This window comes from Anas acuta, chromosome 2, assembly GCF_963932015.1.
Source record: "Anas acuta chromosome 2, bAnaAcu1.1, whole genome shotgun sequence".
Lineage (NCBI taxonomy): Eukaryota > Metazoa > Chordata > Aves > Anseriformes > Anatidae > Anas > Anas acuta.
This window is the reverse complement of record NC_088980.1, coordinates 135024472-135045517: the sequence shown is the minus strand read 5'-3', so window position 1 is coordinate 135045517 and position 21046 is coordinate 135024472. Positions and strand designations below refer to the sequence as shown.

The window sequence follows — 21046 nt, the reverse complement described above, 5'->3', positions numbered from 1 at the left end:
ACGTTATTTGCTTATATGTTGCCTGAAATTTTACAACAGCTTTTTAGACACTAGGGAAATTGTTGCTTCTGCCTCCCTAGGTTGTCTGTTTAGATGCTCCATGAGCAGATGCAGATGGTTTAGGCAGGTGACACTGCTGATTTCCAGGTGCAATGCAGGCTGCACCTCGGCCAGCAATGAGCCCGTGTTCCCCAGCTATGCTGGAGGGTTCTGCCTGCTGGTGTGCTCTCCCTGGTCTGGCCCTCACTTCACAGATCTGAGCTGGTTTTACTCATTAATATTCTTAAGAAATTCTTCACAGAAGTAGGACTGGCTTGACAGTACAAGCTGCAATGCTTCTGTAGTAGCACAGGAAAGCTGGAAAACCACGCAAATGTCTTCACATTTAAAAAGATGACTCCTTATTTCCTTACCAAATTCTTCACTAATGTGATATGATGACACTTACAATTTTCCCCTCTTCTTTTCTGTAATGAACATCATTTTAAATTCATTAACTTGCAGCTCTGGAAGGACACTTTCAGCAGCACAGGGTTTTGGTGTGACTGCTAAGAATTTCAGAGAAGAATAAAGTCCTTAATGAGTTCTCCTGCACTTTTACATACTCAAAAATGCTGTCACTGAGAATAACCTTTATTTTAGTTCCAGGGCTTCAGTGGATAACTGAGTTAAGTAACTAACCTTGCATCAACCGAGTTCCCATAAGCATCCGTAATCATCTCTGTGATCTCCTCACCTGCTCTAATTGCAAGGTAAAGCAACTCAGCATGAACTCTGGTGGGAGAGTTTTAAGCTAAAGCAGTTACTCCACAGCTGAATGGTAGTAGCTGAATTTTGCATCTGAGCCACAAGAAAATACACTGCAGAAGATAAGAGTGCTGTTTACAGGACAACGCCTCACCCCACTGAGGAGACCTTGAACTGGAATGTAAATACAAGCAGTCTGTGAATCAGCCTTGCATTTTATACCAGTCAAATCCTCTGTATGGACATATTTTATTGATTTATAACTGGCTAGGAACAAAGAAATTGATGTGAATCACTTCTCAAGCAAGTGCGCACAGCATAGCTAGTCCTCTTAATTAAAATCCCATTAACAAATGCAGTTTTTGAGTTTATGCAGAACATATTGCCCACATAAAAAATGAGTTCTGAGAGTCCACCTTGAGCTCTGACAGCAGAAATGGCTGCGATGTTGAATCCCCCAGCAACACTCAGAAGTACAAACGCCGTGCACAAAAAGAGATCCTGGCAAAGTGCATCCACCACAGGCTTATGGTAAGATAATTTCCCGTGTGTTCTCTGCTGTGCCTCATGTATCCTTGCTTCTTGAGCTTGTTTGGATGCCAAAGGAGGGCAGCAGGAACTCAGAGGTTCTGCAGATTTATGGAGACCTTTTGGCTTCTACCTTAAAACAGGAGCTGATAAATAATACTGCATCCTGGGAAAGGTGCCTGCTTTCATTGCAGTAGTGTGGCTGCCAGCATTGGTACCTACTGCACATGCTGTTTAGGGAATGAGCCTCCCCCTAAAAATAAAGGGGTCGCATCCTATGCCTATAGGTACCAATGGCAGCTTCCTTTGGCTTGGGTTCATGCCGTTATCCATCCAGAGCTCTTCTACTACAGCAGCGTGCATCTTTGCTAGGTGGAAGTAGTCAGGCCTCATGCACCTTTGAGGTATAATTTGGGTCAAGGACCTGTTTACTGTAAGTTCAGAAGGGGAACGAGGTCAAAATAACTGATTTTTACAGTCATGCAATGAAGTCACTCTCACAGGGCCAGCCCTGGGGGATGGAGGAAGGGAGGGAGGACTTGGTGCCTGAGCACAGTTGTGCTTCTTGCAGGCAGCCAAGCCAAAAACGTCACCCCATGAGAGTGAGCAAGGTTTGCTCTGGGCTGAGAAACTGCACCATGTGTGAGGCTAGACAGAGCCCAAGGAGAGCAACGTTTCATTACAAGCTTGCCTTCCTGAGCTGAGTACTATTTTCCAAAAGACTTCTATGTGACGTGATCGAACCAGACTCGCTGTTTTCATTGGAAAAATGGATTACTGCCACCCTTATTCTGCTGGAGCGCTGCTCTGCCATGTGAGCAGTGAAGGAGAGTTCCTATGAGATACTTAGTCACAGCTTAAACAGATCTTGCTTTTCTTTTCGGTTGAGTTTGATGGCTTGCAAAATGTGACTCCTCCCTTAACGAGCCCCGGGGGATCCAGTTGTGTATTTTTTTCAGGCTCTGTGATGCACATATGTATCTATCTGGCACTCTCCCAAATCTTTTCAAAGATAAAATGTGAGATGAACATCTGGTTCACACTATTACAATCTTTATTAAACACTAATTTCTTCTCCAGAATAGCACCATCTGCCACAGCTCCAGCCCTTGTTTTCTAACGTGGATTTTCCTTCAGAAATTCACAATAAAATAAATCTTCAACAGTTATAGTCCCCTGAATTTACTGAGATGAAAAGTACAGTGACAATGGTAGGCCCCAGGAGTTTATTTGCTTCAAAAATCCTACATTATTCTTTAACAAGGTAAGAATCCTTATTATCAAGGATACCAGTTCACTTCACATTCAGAAGGGTTCATTCAAGCATTTTGATAAATCCATTGCTGAAGGCTTTGATCCTTTTTTTCAGCAGCTTAGAGCACCATTTCTTCAAGCCCTGATAGTCATGGTGTGGATGTTGCAAAATATTCCTTGCTTCTCTCAAAAATTTTCAGAAAACTGAGAGAGCTTGTTGTAGACATATAGAAAGATGATTTCATTCTCACCAGTTGAGTCCCTGTCTTTATGATACCTGTTCTTAAGCCCAGGAGTGCCCAAAAGCCAGGAGAGAAGACACTTCTGAGGCACCTGCTCATCTCCTTCAGAGGGAAACAATTTCCAGCTTTTTTTGTGGCCAGGGGACAGTCCTGAGTCATGCATTTATTTCCCATGATATTTGGAGTTTCACCTCTCACTTCTCGAGAGCTTGAATGTCTAAAAGGATTGTGGTCTCCAAGGCTTTTAGGCCTTAATTTTTATCCATTACTAAAGCAAATCTAAATAAAAGTTATTAAGAGGCTAAATTCAATTTGCTGTCCTGGTGTTCCAGCATCACATCAATAAGAAGCTCTGCGGGCATCGCTGTGTGCCCGAGGATCTGGCTTGTCATGCAATGACCACGCTGGGCCAGGCAAGCTCCTGTGGGGTGTCCATCTCCACTGCAGGCTAGTATGCGTCTAAAGAGACCCCCAGACCTGAATTTCTGCCTGATAATCATCTGGTGTCAATGGCAGGAGAGAGGATGGATGAACTACAAGAGCCCTGTTTGTTCTGTGGGTGATGGAGCCCTGGCACAGGCTGCCCAGAGGCTGTGGGGTCTCCTCCTTGGAGCCCTTCAGCAGCTGCCTGGACGTGGTGCTGGGCACCCTGCTCTGGGTGTCCCTGCTTGGGCACGGGTGGCACCGGCTGGCTCCAGAGGGCCCTGCCAACTACCTACTGCCTACTGAAGGGTTATTCTACCTCCTATATTTCAAAAATTACATATCTAGTGCAGACCTGCTCTTTGAGAAGTATCAGGAAGAGGTGCTGAACACTGACAACATGCTAGATAAGGAGTGTGCCTTTCTAATGGAAGTCCAAGATTAATCCCAAATGTGCTGCTGACAACATGAGTGCTTAAAAAAATAAAAAAAAACACACACATCTTTGGGAGGTATAAATGGTTTAGAGGATTTCCATCAGAGTTATGACCTTGTGGGTGGAGGTTTCCATCTGTATTAGCTTCACAATAAATTTCCTGAAAGTGGGGGATAACCAGGTAAAAACAGAGATTAGGGAGAGTGGGCGAGCATCAGTGGGAGCCAGAAGTGCCTCCTCAGGCCGTAGTGGCTGTGGGGAAGGTAAGGGTGATGCTGCTCTGATTTGACACAACCAGGAGGTTTTCCTGCAGAGCTTCCCAAAATCTGCACACCTGGGAGGAGAAAGGTTCTGCCTCCTGTGGAAAGGGGCACCAGCAAGGAGGATTCAGAGGAGATGGGGCAGTCCTTGGGGAGGAATGGTATCTTTTTAGTGACATCTGGATTTCGGTGGTGATACTCCTCAGGCAGACTTCTCTTGCTCTCTCTAATACCAACACCAGCTGAATTTCCGCGAGCTCCTGCTTTCAGGCAGGGCAGGGACAGAAGGTGTGATCCAGGCACAGGACATTCAGGCACTCCAAACTTTCAAGGAGAACCTTTTTTTCCAGGATGGCTATGCACAGCCTGATGAAACCCGAAGTGACAAACCGTAGGCGCGCTCACTGAGTCATTCGTGTGAGCAGCCTCCACGTACCGAGCCAGGGAATGACGGGACCTCGCTGCCCTGTGCTTTCCTAAAGGGGTTTTGGGAGTTTTGTCCCCTTGCCCGAGGACAGTTGGGTGACTGCGCACAGCGTGCTGCCATCCTAAATCAAAACCTTCCACCCCTTTCAGTATGGTGCACAGGAACATCTGGCTGTTTGCAGAAGCAAGTCGTGTAGCATTTGCTGCCCAAGTCTCTCTCCCCTACAACCTATTTTCATTCTCTGAAGAGAGACCCAATTTCCTGAATTTTTAATCTGTCTTTCTAACATAATCAAATTATTGCAATTACTGGGCAGCAAATTCAAAAAGTTCTAAAATTGCTGTTCCGATTTTACGGTGAATTCCCATTACGTGTAGAAGATTTTGTAAACACATTAAATAAAATGCTTTTAATTCAATCAGAAAAGCAAGCGGTGTTTGTTTTTATCTATTCAACGTATTTGAGCCACAAGCATTTTTCCAGGCGAGCAGCTATGGGGGTTTGTAACGCAACTCAAAGCAAACACTGAGAATATAAAATCACACTTGTTCAAACAGGATTAGAGAGTTTATTCTAGCAGGGCTTCCAAGGATTTCAAAGAGAAAATAGAGAAAATAGCTCTTTTTTTTTATTATTATTTTTTTTTCAGGTGGAAAATATGTGATGCCTGGTCAGTGATTGTGCTTTGCAAGATCCCAGAGGTGCCGTGCAGGTTCACGGCATGCAGCAGGTCAGAGATGCCGTTCATTTTTCACAATCCCTCAGCTCTCTGCAGCTCTCTCCAGTTCTGCCTTTGCTCAGCCATCGCTTTCGCTCTATGCTGTTAACACAAACTGGAAGCCAACAAAGAACCGAAGCCGATTTATTTCTGGCATGCAGTGCTGACGGAAAACGTAACTACTTCGTGCTTCTTCGTGTATGCTTTTTGCAGGTTGTGTATAAGAGGAGATGGAAGGAAGGGGGAGGTTTTCTTATTACAGCCCCACAGCCCTTAGCTGGGCCATAACTCTGGCTCACGTGGATGTGCCACTGAACCTCTCCCTGCGTCCCTCAATCCTTCCTTATGCCTCCTGCAGGGGTCTCAGGCACCTTTTGCTAGCATTTGCCATCAAAACTTGCAGCTCAGGGCTGGAAACATCCAAAAGCACAGGGCAAGCATCATCCTCCCGTGCTTTCAGCTGTGTTGAAACATGGGATTGATGGCCATCCTCTCCCCCTGAGGTAGGGGCTCTTGAGGGGCCAGAGCAGTATCAGCGCATCACAGGAGAGGACCACAGGCACCTGGCACAACCTAAAATACCAGGCAGGCTCCCCTAAAAGCACCTCCTGGGCACCACCACCCGATTCTTCTGCCATAAAGAAGTGAGAGCTGTTGCCTGGGGCTACAAATACTTTGTCCTGGTTTGTGGTTAGGAGATCAATTTGTGAGCCTGCACCAATTTCTTAAAATGCGTTCGCTGTTCCTAAGCAGTCATGGAATTTGCTTGTAAAGATGATTTTCAGATTACAGGTTGTGCACCAACTTTTCTTTTTGTTGTTTGTTTCAGCTACTCACCGTTCATTACTTGTTTTGTGCGACTGGCAATTTAAGTGACACGGTGTCATTTCTGATCCCGGATTAGATGGCTGAAGTATTTTAAAGAGGAGAGGAGAGAATGGCACGCAGAAAACAATGCATTTCTGCTGTGAAGACACATTTGCTCTACAGTTCATCAGACTTCCACTGGATTTTTGCAGGCATCAACAGTTGTCCGAATACTGTCAAAATGTCAGTAATACTGTTCCACACTCTGTAGCAAACCGAACATGGGGTATTAAAAGATATCAAAAATGTAGATTCATTTACCATTTAACTGGCTTTATGTGCACGTTTGTGTAGGGGTGTGTGTGGATGCACAAACATAAAAAGAAAAGACCAACCTTGTGCAAATTCTGCACGCACTAACAGTTTCTGTGCTTATATTGTGAAAATATATCATTTTGCAAGCCCTCCCCAAAGCTTAAAGAAATGTTTAGAGTCACCTGTTACGGTACAAAACCTCTGTATGCTCACTTGATTTATTGCTCTGTTAGCAGCCAAAAATCCTACTCAGGGAGCTGAATTTTCTTTTGTCATTGATTTCCTTAAAGTCACTGTTCAAAACCAAATAACATTTAGACACGGTGATGGTACCTAATTACTTATTTCTGCGATAATTCAGGATGTTGCGGTGCTCTAGAGACCATGGGTAATAGGAGTGAAAATTTATGTTCTCATTTCAAGTTATTGCCATCAACAGAAGCCCTGAAAGAAAATAAAAGCATCCATCCCCATGGGTTTTTCCAGCACTGGGGGGTATTGATGCCAGCAGCCAGGCACCGTGTCCCCTGGCCCCCTCGCTGCTCCAACTCTCCCCTCTGAGGTCTGGCAGCACCACTTTTGGGGCCTCCTTTTCACTTCTTTGACAATCTAATAACCACATTCATTCAATCAATTTAGGAAGAATGTGCTTAAAAATAGGGAAAATGGATGCCTCCCCTGGAAAATTTAGATGCTGAAGAGTTATCAAATAGTTTTGTCACATGAGTGGGAGGATTTCCCCATACAACTTGCAAGACTCTGTTGCAGAAAGACTACGTATAAGGGTAATATTAAGCAATAGCCATATTTTTAGCAACATTTTAAGCAATTTAGCAGCTGGAAGTAAGGGGAGAAAATCACTCCCACGTGATTCACGCTGTAGGGTTTGCTTTGTAGGCCACAGTTTGGGATGCTCTCTCCTAGCAGCAGCTATTTCTGCAACGTGCTCCAGTGTGACCCCGTGAATCATCTGGCACGGGCACGGAGAACTTTCTCAACAGCACATAACGTGATCCCGGCTTCCTTAGAAACCTGACCATCATGGCAAAGCTTTCACAACAGGATCCCAAGGCTGCGTGTCAACCTAGGATATATCCGTGCCCATAAATCTGGTGGTGAGGAATCCTTTCACGAGGGCAATTCCCCGTTTTGCTGCACAGCATTCCCATGGTGCTGGGGGACACGACAACGGCCATGACCCTAATGGTGATGATGGACTGAGTCAAACTGGATCAGTGTCCTGCTGGAAGCCCTCTCACGGTTTTCCAGTCCCTCTTGCTTGGATGATTTAATTTAAGCAAGCGCAGTCTAAACTAACAAACAAATTACCGAGCGTTTTGGAGACAGATTTCCAAACTTTACAACCAGCTGATACAGGCACGCGTTTACAAAATAGTGAAGCAGTGAGCTTGTCACTGTGTTTGCTGAGAAATGGAAGGCTTGGATATTCCTGGGATTTATTCTCCTCTCAAAACCTCGAGTAGTGCACGCTGGTGGAGGGGGAGCCCTCTGTGGTGGCCACGTGCAGCAGGGAGGAGCCTGCAGGTGCCACCGGTCGTGGCAGAGTGGCTGTGAGATGTAAATGGATGTGATGACCAGGAGGGAGGACCAGAGGAGATGGACCTTCTGGGCTCCATCAGATGTTTCAGCTGCCTGTGCGCGAGGTACAGCCTGCTGCCACGGCGTGACAAATGACTACCCGAGGTCTCTTTTCGTTTAACGCACAAATATTACACCCCTTGCATTCAGCTACTGCTCGTGCATTTTCTGGATGAAAGCCCCGGTAGGGCAGGGAGTGCACCACGCTGAGAGCAAATAAAATAAATGAATCTCTCCTCTCCCGCAGCTGGATATTACAGCATACGCGGGGCGCACCGCTGTGGCCTCCAGCCAAGCCCTGCAATTCACTAACACAATAGATGGGTTGTGGATGGTGGCAGCTAGTTAGGAACAGCATGAAAGCTTTTAATTCCTGCCTTTTATCATTTTATCTTATCACCTTGACATCATTGAGGCAGCGTTTTATTGGTAAGTTTTGGAAACCAGTAAATAAGGCCGGGAATTAGAGTGGTGTGAGTTAAGCGCCGGTAATGGGAGTGGGCTGAGGTCTCGAGTACTCCTGCAGGCAGCGGAGGGAGGCAAGAGATGGGCAAAGGGATGTTTGCACTTTTTTTGTTTAATCTGCTGCAGGTTGCGTGGATCATTTGCAATTAAAATGCCAAAGACAAAACAGCCCCAGGAATACAGTCATTTTCGACTGCGGCAGTGAAAGACAAGGATGTTGTAATTTCAGTGAGTGTTATTCACAGCCTCTTAGTTATCAAAAGAACCACGCTATTTAAAGGTAACTAATGGATAAAATATGAATAAAGATTAAACTACAAAGGCTAAAAAGGATTATTTAGAGCACTTCCATTATGCAGAGTCCTGACATTAATATTTAGACACTCATGAACACTTACATAACTGCAGCTTATTTTTAATGGTCTTCTATCTTGCTTTGTTAACAGGCTGACAAAATGTAATTTAGGACTATAAGCTGTGAGCCCCACATGGAGAAGAAAAGCCTATAATTCACATCGTGCTCTGGCTTTTAAGACTTGAGAGACGGTGGCGATTGTACGGCAGAATGCAGCTCGCAGGGCAATATCCATTTACATGCCATTCGAAACCTTCGGGCTATGCGGAGCACTGCAGAGTGCATCAAAAAAAAAAAAAGAAAAAAAAAAAAGGAAGAAAAGAAGCCGGTTTAGTTACAATTGAACTGACATGATGGCAAATTAATTCATAAGGTAAGAGGGAGAAAAGGAGCCGCGGCTCCATCAGGGCGGCTGCATACCTAGCGATGCTGGCAGGTCGCAGGCTTCGCTTTGCATCACTGATTCCTCACCCCAGATTTTCCGCCGTTCCCTTGGTATGAAGCTGCAGAAAGGGGGCAATGTGTTGGATTGGTGTTTCCCAGGCAAACAGAATGGCAAGAGGAGCCAACGTTAAAAAAATAATCGGAGCTGTGTGTGCTGGGAAATCAAGGTTATCAGTCAACGTTTGTTTTCTCCTCGTCCAGCCTGAGGTTAATCATTATTAAGCCTGTTTTGAGAAAGGCAGGGTGAGGGCTGACCCGTGGTAGGCCCAAATGCCACCAGCAATTAGCCAGGGCTGTGTCTGATGTGCTCCATGGTTTAGGTGGCAAGTGTCAGAGGTACAGATGGAGCACCTTGGTGACTGATATACCATCAGCCTGCACTGCTGCAGCTTTTTTTTCTGGTGGGAAGCATTTCTTGTCCATGCCTGTCATTAGCAGCTCCCTAATGACCTTGTGTGCCCTGGGTACCTTGCATGGAGTACCTTGCATCAAGAATATCGAGACAAAAAGTCTCTCGTATATCTTGCAGATACACACCTAGGATTTCATCACTTGGGTCATCCAAAACCTTGCCTAAGGGTCATGCAGGCAGCCCAAGACCTTGTTCTTAAGAAATGATGTGAGTTGCCTTCTGATGGCAACACAGGGATCTCCTGGAGGTCCAACCTGATCTCCTGGAAGTCTCCCTGATCCACCTTCTTCCCACAAAGAAGGCTGTGGGCTGGTGGCTGTTTGGTGCTGGTACTGTAATAGTGTGGCCGTGCACCTACATGGTCTCAACACGTCACATCTCTAGGATATATAAATGTCTGCAGGGAAATGCCTCTTCAGCTCTGACAAATTTAATTTCTTTCTTCAGTCCTTGCCATAAAAATAAACACCTACCTCTTCCTGTTTTTTTCCTGATCCTCGTCGTCTTTACTTAGAGGATTTGTGCCTTGAAGACACAACAGGGAGTTGGAAGCCCCAGGTCTAACCTGTGACAAACAAAAGAAATAAGTCAATGATTTAAGACTGAAACTTACAGAGGGCTGCCTTGCCCTGGTCCTGCAGCCAGAGCAGAAAACCCCAAAGGCTCTGTTAGAAAGGAAGCATCAGGCAGAAAAATACGGGAAGTCTGGAGCTGGATCCCACATAGGAATGGGACCAAGTGGTACATCCTGGGAAAAGCCACTTTGTTCTGCTCGGAGCTGCAGGACCCACAGGGGACACAACAGGTTCTCCACGTATCAAAGGCACTGTGAAACGTGTGACGTGGGGGGATGGCTGTCGTGTGTCTGCTCAGAGTGCTGCCGGCTTGAAGCAGTGGAGGATTGTGCAACAGAGGGTCGGGGAACCATTGGGTGAAAGACAAGCTCCCGCTTGGAAGCTGAAGAAAACACTTGGGAGATCTTGCTCAGGATGACCAAGGATGCCACTTTCTTGTACAAGGATGTCAGCTTGGGTGAGAGCATTTACTGAGCAACTTCTCCACACCCCAAGAGGGGAAAGAAATTCTGCTGAGATGACCACTCTGCTTGAGACGACTTCAGAGACAGCTGTGGCCACTGGTATCACTGTGGCTGAGAGCCTGACATGACATGATGCCACAAAATTAAGCTAATGAACTCCTCAATGACACCAGGCAACTCTCCCAGGTCCGAGCTGTGACTGCAGATGGCAGCAGCACTGCCAGGGACTCGTGCCTCTGCTCCCTGCTGCTGGCCCAGGAACCCGAGTCTCACCAGAAATAAAGGCAGAGACGAGAAACTCCTGAGCCCTCGTTGACATCTTGGGCAAACGAGGTGAATTTCAAGACTTTTTATGTTTGCTAACTGCAACGCTGGTGGTGCTTTGGTTAGGTGAGGACGGCTGTGTGGTGACAGCCCTGCAGTGCAGCACTTGGTGTTGCCCCTGCTCGGTAGTTAGGACTCAACAGAAGCAGATCCCTGCCGGTTCTGTTGCTGTAACTAGTTTCTAAGCAACACCTCTGCCTATATTTATATGTGTAAATACATAAACGTATCACTCCCGCTCAGGACGACCTATGCCAGAGCCACGGGTAGAGTGGCTGTTAGCCCAAGCACTTCAGCAGAGCTGGAAAATGGTGTCAGGAGATGCTGGGGACTCCACTCCTTTTGTGTGGGCTCTCAGGAAGGCGACTGTAACTGCTGTTTGTGATGACAAACTTGATCATTAAAAGCTTGATGCTGCTGTTAGTGGGTAAAAATAATTTATTTATTTTTTTCCCGTCTACTGAATTCCTGAGAAGCAACACGGGTTAGCTGATGGAGTGGGGTCATCCTTTTCACATGGCAATCCCCCTTTCTTGCCAGATAAATTCAGCAGAGGAATTATCTAAACAACACCATAAAAAATGACACATAGTCCTGCTATTGATCGTTTCTATTGCTTTAATAGTACTAAGCAGAAAAAGTGGTTAGACTTGGTAAGATTCCTGTTACAGAGAACATCAGAAAACTTGTTTCTGCTCTGGTAGATTTTTCTCTGGCTTTCATGGGCATTTCAAATCCGTAGTAAATAATAAAATTTATCAATGATATTTAACTTCTAGCAGATAGTAAATAACAACGATGCATTAATTATGCTGCTCAATGACATCCTGCTGCTGCTTTGAATTTTCTTAATGTAAAGTTCTCCTGCAGTTCAGAAGTTACCTAATTTTAATGAAATGCCACTCATGCCCTGATTGTGGATGGAGGTTTTGCCGCACCGTCTCGATTCGAAGCTGGCAGGTGCCAGTGGAAACAACCCTGCATGCTGGCTAATCGACTTCGGAGCTGCCAAGGCATGGCTGGAACGGGCACCTTTGGTCAGAGCAAAGAATAATTCTGCCCTGGCAGCACCTACTGGACAGTGTCAGTCATTTAATTTCACGTTTTCTCTCAATATTCCTGATGCAAGGTACTCCGTTAAATATCAGATGACAAATAAATGATTTGTAAAGGCCGTGTACAGCAGACAGCCTTCTGCTCATTTCTTGCATGAAACTGTTTATTTATTTCCTACAAAACCTGTAGAGTGGAAATTCAGACGTTTAAATTGAACATAATTCTTCCGACACAGCAGGATAGCTGCTATATTCCACACGAAGCCATCTGTAGCAATAAAAATACAACATAAAACCCAGACCCCATAATGAAAAAGTCCTCTTCATTTGCTAAACCTTCTCTGTAATAGTGACGCTCTTTGCTTCCCTCTTGCTTAGTGGTACTGCAAGACGGGTCAGCCACGCTGGTTTCATTTGCTTCTTAGAATATGAAAATATGTCACTGCAGGAGGTACCTCGTTATCCACCTGCCAAAGTCTTCTCCGTGGCACTACGACTGCTGCTTTGTTCTGCCAGTCTGGGTTTTTCACCTTTCTCCTTGTGACGGGCTGGGCACCAAAGGATGGGGGATCCTTTTGGGGTGCTACAGCCTAAGGGCTTTCAAGGATGCTCGGTCTTAAAAGTTCCTCTTTTTTTTTTTTTTCCTTTTCTGAAATGTTTTCTTTTCCAGGAAGGAAAGCCTGCATGACTCTTGTCACTGCTGGGGACTGCAGAGCAGCCTGAGCCACTGCTCAAAAGTGAGAGCCCATGCCATGTGCAGGCAGCCTGAAGCCTCCCTCCTCCTCCTCATGAACCCAGCTGGGGCATCCTCATAGCACAGCCTTGAAATTTCACCCAATATTGATGAGAAATGTGTCTTTTGGGAACTAGACCCTGGGGTTTGAGTCCATGGACATACTCTGAGTCTAGTTCTTTAGGCTTCTTGTAGGCAATTTTACTTCAGATTTCATCACAGATTTGTCTTGATGCTCTCTGGGTCATTTCCTTGGCTGTGCCTGCCGGCGTCAGGACTGTGGCTAGAGGCAAATTGATTCTTTGATGTCCTTGCAAATGAATAAAAAATCATTTCAAATACAGTTGAGAAAAGTTTTTCAAGCTCCTGTGAACAGCTACCTTTTAATGCTAGATTATTCTGGCTTCAGATCTTTTCCCTGAAACCGCCTTCGAAATAAACATGCAGAATCCCATAAAATCAGTTAGGGTAAGGCAGAATGCCTGCCTGCTGTTCATAATAAATGATCCATCTGACGAAGAAAATTTTAGAATTAGATCTGGTCTTATTTCTCAAATAGAAATTAGATCAAAGAAGAGATGAGAATTACTTTTTTTTTTTTTTTTTTTTAACACACAGAGCACAGGAGTGTATTTCTCCCTCTTTTGTACACACATGGAGTTCCCCCAGGCGAGTGTGGTGTCAAGAAGAGGAGAGTCTAGCTTGCAGATTTGGGTGCAACCCAAGCCAGGACTCTTGCAGTCAGTACAAACCCTGATGTTTGCTTCAGTTGTTCAGGCTCTGACTTTTAGCTGCGTATTTTCCTTTAAAGTAACTGCACGCCAGCTAATTGTTTGTGTGTGTATGTATGTGCATGTGGACCAGATGCACAGATCTGCGGACCCCAGAGAATTTCGCTGCTTTCAAAGGATGTGATGTAAAATTCTGTACACTAAATTTATTTCTTCCCATGCAACTGTGTACAATCAGTTCTAATAGGAACTAGACACTTCCTGCACGTCTGTTTTTTAATGCAATCTGCTAAGTTTTATAAGGGCCATATTTAGCTGTACATCCTCTCAACTGTTAACTGTATTATTCTTTTAAGGAAGTCATTAACTGTTCACTAAACTCTTCCTATAGTGGTTTTACAATGCAAGCACGGTGAAATGTGGTTCTCTGCGGGGTAAATTGCTCTTCGTAGTGAAAGAGTCAGCGCACACATATGTTACTAGAATAAACGAGGAGAACCTCTAAAAATGTTTGGCATGATCAGCAAATAATTTCTGTTCATCTGCCCTCCAACAGCTGCTAATGCAAACTTCATACATTTAAATGACTTCCTATTTTTTTACAGCTGATCCTGTGACTATCACTCATCCCTCCCAGAAATGATATTTTCAGTTGCATTTTCGTTTCAGCTTGAAGGAGAGAGGTGATTTGCACATCCTGGCTGGTTCAGCAGTTGCAGCTGAAGAAGTTTTCTTCATTGCGTCATCCTGGACCAGTTCCTACAATTCATCTCGCCCTGCTCTGCTATCCTTTCCCTGTACAAAGTGGAACCATCGACTTTCAGCCTAGAAGGTCTATTTTAAGATTAAGGGGACATGAAATGAGGAAGATCGTAAGTGAAGTCTCTGTGAAGAAGTTCACTGCACTTCCTCTTTATGAAAACAAACGGCAGGCTGCCTCTGGCAAATATGAGGGTTTTTTTTAATGGAAATGTACAGTGAAGACCTTAATCCTTGAACCTGTCACAGCCCTGTTCTGTGAAGCCTGTGTGGAGTTTACATGGGAGCTATAAATCAGAAAGAGATAGCACAGAAATAAGCAGTCTGTACTTCTCTTGGATGGCAATTGCATTAAACTGCAGGTAAGGTTTTGCTCTATCTCTTAAGCACTTGAGTAACCAAATGTCAACAAATTAGAAACTGCATTCCAGTCTTAACTCACCTGTATCCACTTCCTTTGCAAAAGCAAAAAAAATGGGCAATTATTGCTTTCCAGTGTGTATAGTTTCATCCTGTGGTTTACGGTTCTTCCTCTAACCGAGACTTGTGTAATTCTGCAGCAGGTTAACAAGTGCCCAAATGACCTCAGGCATACCAAGGTCAGGAAAACTTCCATCTCCAGCCCCTCAGGACCCTGAAGCCACTGGAGATGGATCAGTGCAGCAGCAGTCATGCACACGCTCCCATATCACCATTTTCTACCATCCACATCTGTGGGCTTCTCCTCCCACAACAGCAATAGACCGGCGTCAAAAGTGAAATTTTCTTGAGAATGATGATGGTTGGGCTCTTTTCTCCTTTCTGGCTCTGTCCTGGGGAAGGTGAGAATGGATGGGGTCAGACCCAGGTCTTGTACAGTAGCAAAGGAATGTGGGGAAATGGTCTCACGTTATGGCGAGGGAGGTTTAGATTGGGCATTAGGAAGAATTTCTTCATGGTGTGTCAAATGTTGGAACGGGCTGCCCAGGGAAGTGGTGGTGTCCCCATCCCTGGAGGTATTTATGACATGTGTGGATGGGGCACTGAGGGACATGGTTTAGTGGTGGGACTTGGTAGGTCAGGTTGATGATTTGATTGATGTTCTTGAAGGTCTTTTTCCAAACTAGATGGGTCTATGATTCTATGAAAATGCTGAGGTAACACATAAATAAGACCCAGTGTCCTAGCTGGCTGGCAACTTGTATTTCAAAAGAAAGAAACAAAGGGATATCTGGGAAGGGTAAAACCTTGAAAACATGTGTGCTCAAAACAGACTAGTGACGAGCTTTGTGAAGGCATTCACATGTGTCTAGATGTGGCAGAGGAAAAGAAGGAGGAAAAGAAGAGAAACGAGTGAACACATACACTGAGAACAGCTCAGCAGGACCAAGTTTCCCAGCCAGTTTCCTCAGCTCACCGTGGGATGCTTGCAGCATTGTGGCCCCAGCCTGACTTGCGATTGGTCTGCCCAGGAGAAAATCTGGGGGAGTGGAAGGAGGCGATAGGTTTCGTCTTCAGTCTTGCCAAAGGACACCTCACGCAGTCGCAGGCTTTGCCAAGCCACAGGGCCACACCACATCCTTCTTCCCAAAACTGCAAATCCCAAGGGTGCTGATAACTAGGAAAATCCAGAGTAAAATATTTAAGAACTTCTTAGAAACTTTTCCCTTCATCTGCATTTCTAGGAGGAGCCTCCAAACTCTCAAGGTTGCTAACCTAACATTTGGCATCCAATTAAAAAATATTTATTCTCAACATCCACATATAGGACTTTTTTTTTTTTTTTTTTGGTCTGCCTATAAAGCTCTGCTGTGTTGAAGTGTTTGTAGGATTTGTGCCTTTATGAATGAAACAATAAAAAAAATTGAACTCAACATGCCCTAGAACAAAGATTCCTGTAGGATTAATGTAACAACAATGAAAAGAAACTATTTCAGCTGTCATCAAAATTAATGGAAAAACTACCTCCCAAAACCACATACATTTTTAGAAATGGAGCTTATTTTTTTCAAAAATACGTTTTGTTTTGCTGCTTAGGGAATGCATCTCATTATGCAGCAAGTAACATCTCATGCTGGCAGTGTGTGCACCAGGTGTGGTCTGACTTGCCCAGGATGGCTGTCATCTGCACTTTGGGCTTCCAGCGAGATCCCAGAGCCTCACCAACAGCCACCAAACAAGATGCTGCATGAACCCACTGAGACAAGCATGGGAAGCTTAGTTTTAAGAGCAGGAGTACACAAGGAGCTATTATTATACACTATGAAATGGATGAAGAAAGCGCTGTTTTGGTTAAGGAGCAGTTGACCTCTATTACATGCAGGAATAAATGATGACTTGGAGTATGAGTCAACAGGGAAAACAGTCTCTTGGATGGAGAATTTCGGTCAAAAAAACAAAGTCAGGTGCCTGGAGAGAGGCAGATTCCTGCATCATGGAGCTGGTGGAAGAATCTCTCAACAGATGCAGAGAACCAGACAGCCTTGCCAGGGCTCCTCGACCAAAGGCTGCTGACGAAACTCCTTACCTGGGTCTTAGGGAAAACAGTTGTGGGTAAAAGAGAGTAAAGAAAACATAACTTCATGACTTTCCAGTGGTGCCTGGTGCCAGGACAGGAGGCCCTGGGCACAAGCTGGCCCCCAGGAGGCTCCCCCTGAGCACCAGGAGCCCTTCTGTGCTGTGCGGGTGACGGAGCCCTGGCACAGGCTGCCCAGAGGCTGTGGGGTCTCCTCCTTGGAGCCCTTCAGCAGCCGCCTGGACGTGGTGCTGGGCACCCTGCTCTGGGTGTCCCTGCTTGGGCACGGGTGGCACCGGCTGGCTCCAGAGGGCCCTGCCAGCCTCAGCATCTCTGGGATGTATGGTTTGCAGTGGAGAACCACACCTTGTAGAAGAACTTACCTTGCAATTTGTGCTAGGACATGCTGATCAATATACCTGTAAATGGCCTGGACTAGGAGGTGAGCAGCAATGTGAGAACATTGCAGGTAAATATAAAGCAATGAATAAGGGAAGAAAAATCTCAACTTCACAAAAAAAAAAAAAACATGGTTAATTATACTGCTGAGGAACTGGTCACTTTGTGGTTATGACAGCAAGTTCTGTGTTTCCTCTCAGTTTTCACTAGTGTTCATAGAGTATATTCAAAGTCATTTAGGGAAGTAGGAACAAAATGGAAAACATCGCTGTAGATCTCCATGGCTTGCCCAGGTAGTGCAGCCTGGTGCAGCCCTCGTCCCCTCAAGGCCAAGGGGAACATTGGTGTGGGGTGACCAGAGAACATCCCATGAAGCACACAAGGGCGATGGCAGAGGAGGCATGGCTGTCTCCCGTGGATCAGAGGAGCAAGGAGGGACTCCCCTCCATGGTAAGGAGACACATTTTGGGGAGGTTGTAAGTCTTCTGGCACAAAGCGGAGATAGCCAGAGCCATGGTGAAGACTAGCAAAAGGAGGTGGTCCTTCAGGCAATGGAGGATGGATCTGTGGGACTCCCAGCTGAGGAACACGTTGGAAGGACTCAAGGGAGCCTGGACATGGTAACAAGGGGGAGGTCCATGAAGAATTGCTGGAGACACGGGAATCACAGCTGGCTCAGGAGGTTTCTGGCTGAAAATAACCGGAGGCTGGGAGAGGACTGAAGGTTAGTACCACGTGTGCTTGCTCCACTCTTTGAACCCAAAGACTACAGAACAAGGCACCCAGCGCTCCCCACGGCAGAGCTGTAAAGTTCAACCTGATGCAGAAAACAGATGATGAAAGCTCCTGAACATGTATCTCCTAGTGGCAATGCTGGTAGCTCCAGACTGCCAGCAGAGTGTTGTATGCATAACTACACCCTAGATAGATTTATTTCACTTTATGTTTTAATTAAATTCATGTATGTAAGCTGCAAAAATAAACACTTCCTGGGGACTGAGAAGAGCTGTGCCGGATGGGATGACATTCTTTGGTTTTGAATCAGATCTCACAACCAGTGAGAAAGTATGATTAAGAAAGACTAAAACATCTGGAAAACAGCTGATGATGATATTCCCCCAGGGGACATAATCAAAATATCCTGAAAGAGTATTTTCATTGCAGAAGCAAGGCCAATACTGCACACAGAGAGAAGAATTATCTTTCTTGGGAAAATAAAAAAGTGTCCTTGTCCAAGGGGCTTTTTTTTCTCCTCTCCATTAAAATTAAAAAAAAAAAAAAAAAAGGAAACAGTAATTCCTCCTTTTTCGGACAATGAAAATAAATGCTTACTAATATCTCCATATTTAGACAGACCAGCATACTTAAGGGATGTACTCACTCGTTTGGTATCAAGGGTTCCTTTGTTTGCAGAAGCAAAAATAGCATTTGAACAATCCTCGTGGACACTTCTTCCTTCAAGCCCAACGTGGCTGTAATACAAAATTGTGAGTGCTTCAAAACCCCTTTGAAATCAGTGTCAAGAACCGGCTCCTTAAAAAGTTGCTGGAGATACAGGAGAGGTTTGCAGGGTTGCACACAAACGCCAGCCAAGTCCTGTCGGGTTCATCCCAGAGCTGTGCTTCAGGCTGTGGTCAGCAGCTGTCTGATAAGACCACGCTCATTAGTGTTGCTTCTTAATTGGACAGAGAGATCGCTGTCCATCAGAGCTCCTTTCCGTGGAGGATGAGTGACCTGCCGGTGTTGTCTTTAAGGCCTGAACTCTCTTCCTCCTGGAAGAGCTAACAATTGCTCTTGTTGGGCAGCTCCTGGCAGCTCAGCCACCCGACAGAGCCATGACCTTCTCCAATCGCTATGTTTGCTCCTTGTCTTCTCCCCGCAGGTGTACACATCCCCTCCAAGCCCTGATCCCAGCCAAACCACCATGACCACCTGCACCATCACGAAGTCCTGCCATGTCAGGGGGAGAAGCAATGCATGGAGAGCTCTGTCGGCTCAAGCTTTCCTTCAAGACCTACTCAGTGAAAGTGAAGATTTGATCGTGATGGGTTGTAGCAAGTCTCTCAGGTCAGGAACAGCACTGGCTGGCTTAAGAATGAAGAGAATGGAAACCCTACATTTAACGAAGCACCGGAGAGGAAAATGATCTAGGCAATTCCCAGACTATTTCTCTCCCCTCCATGAAGTCTGGTTCTGGAAGACTCTGTGATTTAAAATGCGTTTTGCAGGGAAAGGCAATCACAAGCATGGGGGTAACTGGAAAATGGCTTAAAATGGTAGGTGTAGAGATTTCTCTTTAATAAGGAGCTGATCGTGTGGATGATGGAAATTTTACGGATCACAGATCTCATATATCTGGACTCCAGTGAACCAACTGATGGGAGAACACGGGGGAAATTATTTGTTGAAAGGGGGAAGAGGGGATCTAATGACAAAGGCCAAGAAAAAGAAATAAGTAAAAAATATGAATAGGGAATTATGAGATTAGAGGATAATTCTGGTAGAAGGGTCAGACTGAGGAGCAATTTTATTTATTTTTTGTATCTTGATTCATGGTGTTATGCTTTAAAACAGCGTGCCTGTGACATGGACCTCAGAACATTGTCAGGTTGGGCTGGGATATTGGATGGGGAGAACGAGGTGACTTTGAAGGCACAAGTAACTAATGGGGATTATAGAAATGGAATGGCAAATGGGAATTCAGACACTTAGGGATCAAAAATGATGATTCCTACAATAAACCAGGAGTTGAATTAAGAGCAGAAGGAAAAATTGCAGGTGCCTCAGTTATTGGCAGGCCATAAATCACCAACACAACGTGACAAGCAACGAAGTAAGTACTGAAACATTTCCAGTGGAAATGGGAATTGTTGATCCTATTTTTCAAGGTACAGGTGAGATATAACCCAGAGGTTTGCCTTCGATTCTGGCTACCAGAAGTTGAAAAAGATAAACTAAGTCTGGGAAGGGCAGGAGCAGCAGGACACATGGAGAGTGTCCGAGCCAGGAGGACATCTGTTCCTGGACCTCAGTGCGTGTACATGCTCAACCTGGCCCACATCTCCTCCACCCTGCCAGAGCAAGATCTGGGCAACCACCACCAGCAAGTCCCTGCTCTCCTCTAGGGGCACTTCCTCTGGGGCAGCTGCCCCAGGACAGTAGGGACAAAAGGAGCTGAAGAGTCTTGAGCTGGAGCTTGGTCCACTTAGCAAAGATCTCAGTGAGTTGTCGGACCCCGTCTCAGCCACCCGTATGCCCCAGGATCCTCGGAAGCTGTTGGCTCCGTGTTATCCCATCGGTACACACCCAGCTGTGTTCCCAGAGGACCTCTGGCAGCGCTGAACAGCCAGTTCCTGGAGTGTTGTGTAGAGCTGCAGAAATGGTCTACACTTCTCAGTTATTCACCTTTTGCAATGGCATTTAGTCAACCCTTGCTTGCACCACGGCAGCAAAAGATTTCTTATTCCTGAGCTTGAGTACTGCCGCCTTCTGTTCTATTCCTAGTGTATTTTTCTCAACTTCTTTTACATTGCTGAGGAAGAAGCCAATGAATCAAACAGCTTTAAAACAACGTTTTTTCAGCATGAGATTTTTCTAATATGTCTTGTGGGCAGCAGTTGCTATTACCAGCCTCTTGTGCCTGTCTCTGTGGGATTCGTTTTCCCCTCGTGGCAGTATTAAGTGAATACAATCCTGCCATTACCTACGGTGTTTCCAAGGTGAGTCAAGCAATTTCAGTGGGTTCTCGGAAGCTGGCATGCTTGGCTGCAGCAATTTCTGTCACGTTGAAAGTGCCACATCCCAACTCATGGGGAGTAATTAGCTCCACTGTGTGGAGCCAACCCCAGTTACAAGGTAAAGGGATTGAGAAAATGTTGAGAAAGTGGGAGAGCTGCGATTCGAAACGTGGAGAACCACCTAAGATCCCATGCTGTGAAAGTTGTGGGAGATATCTGCTAGTGGTACGGCGTGAGTCAATGCTTCTGTCCCTCTGCAGGATCCTCCCCCATGTCCTTCCTCATGCAGCTGTGCCGGTCAGGGATGATCCATATGGTTCCAGCTACTTGGATTTTCAGGATT

General features: G+C 45.5%; 1 long non-coding RNA gene across 1 annotated transcript; it reads right to left on the bottom strand.

Moving 5' to 3' along the window:
* Window positions 1–8620: 8620 nt before the first annotated feature.
* Window positions 8621–9574, bottom strand: LOC137851834 (uncharacterized). The gene is made up of 2 exons (XR_011093513.1): window positions 8997–9574; window positions 8621–8848 (listed from the first exon to the last, which is right to left on the bottom strand). It is a non-coding gene; the product is annotated as an uncharacterized lncRNA (long non-coding RNA).
* Between the last annotated feature and the right edge of the window lie 11472 nt (window positions 9575–21046).